The following is a 6,406-nucleotide window of genomic DNA, read 5'->3' on the forward strand; positions in this document are numbered from 1 at the left end:
TTTGATGGACTTGGTCGTCCTGGCAACCTGAACGTTTTTCAGCTGAAGTTACGACGACGAGGAGAAGAAAGTCGCGCTCGGACTCGTTACCTTTCGGTTTTTCTGCGGCCGGAATGTTGTCGACACGGTGTGTTGGACTCTCAGGGCGGAGAAGATCTTTGTGTTGAGCTGCAGAACGAAAACATGAAGAAGTTCAAGGTTGTCGTCGAAAAACTTCTTCAAACACGAATCAAACATGGAAGTAAATCAGTGTCATTGAACATGTTATTCTTTAATTTAACATTTTTTTAATTATGTTGAAACGTTAATTTTTAATTTTTTTAAGCATTTAATTATTTTTTATTTACAGTCATTTTTTCATTGAAAGGTTGACTTTTTTATATACTTTATTTCGATAATTTGTATATTTAAGGTTGAATTTGTTTTCTTTAATTTAATAAAAAAGGAATGTTTTTTTAAATAATCATTTATTTTTTTAGATGGATAATACATAATGATTTAATTCAAAAATGTGTTTATTGAAAAGTTTAATTGGTTTCAATAATTTAATTTAATAAATTCAATATAAAAATACATAATGATTTAATTCAAAAATGTGTTTATTGAAAAGTTTAATTGGTTTCAATAATTTAATTTAATAAATTCAATATAAAAATACATAATGATTTAATTCAAAAATGTGTTTATTGAAAAGTTTAATTGGTTTCAATAATTTAATTTAATAAATTCAATATAAAAATGTTGGTATAATGGAACCACCAGCCAATCACGGTGGAGCTATTATACCCACAATTTAATGTTGAATTTAAAAACCTATGAATTTAAAAGAAATTGTGTTTTATTAAATTAATTTAATTTTTTTAATTTTTTAATAAAAAAAAAAATCAAACTTTATGTGTAAAAATTAAATTAAATTATTTTAACTAATTAAACTTTTAAATATACAGATTATACTAATTATTGAATAAAGTGTATTTATTTTATTTATGTGTAAAAACAAAGTCCTTTATTTAAAAATAAATTAGTTTTACATGTTTTTTTAAATTAAATTATAAAAACAAAATAAGCGTTTCATATAGAAATTATTGAATAATATTTATTTTATTCATTCATGTGTAAAAACAAAGTCATTCATTTTGAAAAAATAATAAATTCAATTGAATTATTAAAAAAAAACGATTCAATGGTTAAAATAAAAAAGTTTAAATGTTAAATTCAAACATAAAAAGCTAAACTTCCATAAACACATTTTAGTTTAAAAAAAAAGGGGGTAAAAATACTTTTTAAAAACAATGCGAGCAACTTTTTCTTTAAAATGTAATACGTAAAGATAAAAACATGGTTGAAGGTCACCTGGTCCACGTAGCTCTTCTCCTGCTGCGTCAGGATCTTCCTCACGAGGCCGAAGGTCTGCAGCGTCTTCACGATGGCGTCCGACACGTCGACCTCCGACAGACTTCTCAGCGGCTCGGCCACGACCCACTTGGTGAACAGGTCCGTCATGGCCACGATGAACTTCTTCTCCCGCGAGGTCTCGGGCAGAGGTCCGATCAGGTCCATGCCCAGCACGTCCCAGGCCTGCTTGACCTGCGGGAGCCTCGGGGTCAGAAGGTCCCTGCAGAGGTCGGGGGTCAACGCACCTTGATGGAGTGAAGCGCCGGAGGAAGACTCCGGATGGTTTTGTTGAGCTGACAGCGGTCGCACGACGACACCTGAGGAGAAACACCTGCTGTTGGTCCAGCAACCAGGAAGTGGCTGATTACATTAAAATATATAAAACGACAAGAAAAATGATATGTAGAGCTGTGGAGGGGGAAATGACTACTGCCATCTAGTGGCCGGACGTTGGATTGCAAAATGCAACAACAAACATATTGTAAATAAAACTACAAACTAAATTGATTGTAAATAAATCAATATGTAAAAATACAACAGAAAAATTATGGAATAATTAAAAATAAGTTAATTTATTAGAAGAAAAAAACTCAAAGAAATGTTGGAAATTATTAAAGTGTGAAAAATAAACTTGAAGATAAAAGAATTACAATAATTTGAGGCGATAAAGTGTTAAAACTTTATTTAATCATTCATTTTTATTGTGTTTAACTTCATTTGTTTTAATTATGAATTTATTTATTTTTCTATTTATTGTTCCAATAATGTTGTACAATAAATAAAAGAGATTTTATTCTTTAAATAAATTGAAATAAATATATAAATATTGTTTTGGGAATAAACCAATAAATCAAAAATACAGCAAAAGCACTTTTAAAATATAAATACATTTTTATTTCAAGAAATAAATATACGAATATGACAAATAAATATCATTATCAATACATTTCGTATTTATTTGTATTTTTCATTTCAACGTTTAACAAAAACCTGTTTTTTTCATTCTTTTTATTAGTCATTTTTGTGAGTATTTAGTATCAAAATGCCTTTAATCACATTTTATTAAAATTAAAACATGTCAGGGTGTAATTTTTTTTTCGTTTTGTTTTCTCTTCTTCATATATTCTTGACGGTCCCTAAACACATATTTAACGTGGCCCCTGAGGAAGCTCCACTCACCCAGTCGACCACGTCCCTGTGCATCGTGGACCAGTAGAACCGAGCCACGGCCTTGTCCCGGGTACTCCTCACGCCGAAGTGAGTGCCGGTGGCGACGTTGGTGTGACTCTCGTAGAGGACTCGCCTCTTCTCCTCCTCGGACAGAACCACCTGCCGCATGTAGGTGTGTTTGGGGCCCACGTAGTACAAGACGCCCTCTGCAGGCACAACACAGTAGTACAACATCAACTACTTTAGATGATACTACACTGTTTTATTCATGTTTAGAATGAGAAGAAATACACAATAAATCACATTTTAAATAAACTACACTTTCATTTCCAACAAATTATTGTTTTTTAATAAACTACATTTTTGACACATATTGTCAAAAATGTAATTATAAGAGTAAATGACTCCATATTACAGTATCACGAGACAGGGTCAACGATACGATATATTGTGATACTGTAGTAACAAGGATATATCTGCAGTATTGTCGAGTACTTGACTCTGGTGTTGCAGTATTTACAGACCACATGACTCTTGATGAAGTCGTAACTACTTTCATTTGTTTTTAAACCAAAATATGTCCAAACATCAGCTTTAAAAGCTGCTGGAGTCACTGTATCCTCTCGTCCTCAGTCATCGCCAGGATCTCGCTAGATTGCATCGTTTCTTTAGCTGTGGAGGACCTAATGACTGCTGCCATCTAGTGATCGGAAGTTCAATTGCAACACAAATATGAACAAACACTGGGAAAACTTGTAAATTGTAAATACATTTTTTATTATTTTATTTTAAGACACACTTTATTGAACTGTAAACCATCCAAATAGAACTCTTGACAAACTTGTATCTGCTTTTGTTTGTTTTCAAAACCAAAATATGTCCAAACATCAGCTTTTTAAAAGTCACTGTATCCTCTCGTCCTCAGTCATCACCGGGACTCATCGCTCCTTTAGCTGCCATCTAGTGGCCGGAGGTTTAATTGCAATAGAAGAAAAGAAATGAATATTGCATGTAAATTGTAAAATACAATAAATGTTTATTTTATTTACACTTCATTGAAATATAATCGCACTTTATTTAAAAAATAAGATATTATTTAAAATTCAAAAATAACGTTACGACAAAAACAGTCACTATGTATCATTATATAGATGTTTTCTCAGACCCCTGCTGTTTATATTTAAATATTTGACATATTCACGCAAAAATAAGCAATGTTTTAAAAAATGTAAATAGGGAAAAACAACAAATAAAAAAGGGTTTATTTATTCGTTTTAGTGGCAAATAAATAACGTTAGATGTGGATCCGTGAGTGTGTATCGGACGAAGGTGATCGGAGTTTTAAAATACTTGCCGATACTTCTCAACAACAATCCATTTTACTTTTTTTTAACCGCGTTAATAGTTGACGTTAAAAACTGCAAACGTAGATGTTTTTACGCTTTTGATTCTGGACTGGATTCGTGGTCCAAGTGAACTCACGTTTAATCCTAAAGTTGGGGGTCGAGCGCCGCACCTCTCCGCGCACCATCTTCGTGAGCCCCGGAGGAAACTGTCCGGTGAGGAAATACTGTCGCATCACCACGTAAAACTGAAAATCTCGCATTTTTTGTTCCCAAAACAAGCGACGCCGTGAAGTTGGACGCGCGACGACTGGTCACGTGTCCAAGATGGCCGCCCGAGTTCAGAGGGGCGGGGGTTGCAGATCTGGTAAGCGGCCCCGAGGTCCATTTAAGTTTCACAATAAATATCAATTCGGTTGCTTGACGCTTATACACGCTTCAGTAAACTCGCTGGAGATGATTAAACGTTTAATTTAATTAAAATCGTGGATCGAAGATGTAAGCGAATAAGGTAAAGTTTGTCTCAGTTGACGCGCCGTAGTGACGTCATCATAATCGCCAGTGCCAGGCGAAGAGTCGAGGGGAGGGGATCCGCCCGGACGATTTATGCAGCAACAATTTAAAGCTTTGCAACAATATAGTCTACGATAGCTCACTGCTGACGTCATCACGAACTCACTAAAATGTGAATTAAAAAACACGCGTATATAATCCTCCTTTATTATGTTGTTTTCCTTGAAAGTTTTGTTGAATTATAAGATGAAATATAAGCCAACACAACTGACTGTCGAACCTTTGACGATGAAATGTTTGGACGACCGCCGAATGTGCGACTTTCTAGTCTCGGTGCGTTCATTGCTCTTCGTCAGGCTGTGGTAGGTCCGGGTGAGGATGTAGTGACGCATCTCCTCGCCGAACTTCTCCATCCTGACGTCCGCCCGACGCTAGATCCACCCGGGGTGCCAGATAGACTCGGGGGCGCGAGCACTTCCTGCGACGAGGGATGATGACGTCACGCTCAGCGATTGGACTTGTGTTATGACAGCGTGACATGTCTTGAACTTTTTTTCCATTATCTTTTTTTTACTTGTGTGTTTTGCTACATAAGCATCTGATCATTAAAATGTTTTTCTTACTTAAAGACATACTTTTATATTCATGAGTAGCATGTTGTTGACGTCATAACTAATCGCATTAGAGTACCGACTCGATGGCGCCCTCTGCAGAGCAGAAACCTCTTTTTCATGTAGAAATTAATTTAACCTTAAGGTAAAAATGTCAAATATTTAATATATTATTATCATAACACGTCAAGTTATTTTGGGGGGTCGTATGTGTAGTTGACTGTAGAGAACAGAATGTAATAGATGTGAAATAAATAAAATAAGATGAATAAAAAAACAATAACCAAAATTAAATTAAATTAAATTAAATTAAATTAAATTAAATTAAATTAAATTAAATTAAATTGTTCCTCAGCCAGAGTGGAGCCGTTGACCCTATTTTTCTTCTCCTGGTAAACGTTGACGTTTAAATATTTGAATTAAAAACAGGGCAATAAAAAATAAAGTAAATAAAATCTGAGGCGAGTCACGCCAAGCTGAACATCGTCTGAATGAAGACCACATTAGAATTTAATTATTATATGTATTTTTTTTGTTGGTGTGCTAATCACTTTAAAATAAAAATAAAAACACGTCCACCACACCTGAACAGTAGAGGGCAGTGTTGTTCCATGTTACCACAGTTTGGGGCGAATTGTTAAATAAATGTTTTCTATCTATTTTTTAAACTATCATAACCTTTTGAAAGTGAATTAAATATTGACTTAAGTAATCTATATTACAAAAAAATAATAAAAAATATGTACGAGGTCGTGTGTGTAAAGGTGCAATTAAAAGCATTTTGTCTTTAATATTTAACAATAGATTCTATTCAACCCATGCATTATCTCAGGGTCAAGGTGACCCGAAGGTCATAGATGGATTACACAAGGGGTTTTATTGCTTATTGTGATTTTAACTCCTTCAAAGTCATTTAATATTCTAACTTTATAAATATATTTATTTTTAACCCTTTATTGATTATGTCACTGAGCCACAGTGATGGTGCCGGTTTAAAATGCCATTGGGAAAAAAAATATGCTGAAAAAAGGATATTTAAATTGAAAATGAATAAAATATGGTTGAAAAAAAAACACAATATTGTGTAAGCGGTTGATAGAAGTTACAAGGAAAGCAATTATTCACATCTTTTGTTCATTTTTGTGTTGAAATGACACTACCGACTGACGTCTTCTGCAGTTGAAAATTAATGAAATCCTGCTAGATCCCAGCCATGACTGAGGACGAGGGGATACACTGACTACAGCAGCTTTTTAAGCTGATTTTTGGATACATTTTGGTTTCAAAACAAATGAAAGCAGAAACGACTTCGTCAAGAGTCATGCAATGAAATCCTGCGAGATCCTGGTGATGACTGAGGACGAGAGGATACAG

Source organism: Callionymus lyra, chromosome 16 (assembly GCF_982586985.1).
Source record: "Callionymus lyra chromosome 16, fCalLyr1.hap1.1, whole genome shotgun sequence".
Lineage (NCBI taxonomy): Eukaryota > Metazoa > Chordata > Actinopteri > Syngnathiformes > Callionymidae > Callionymus > Callionymus lyra.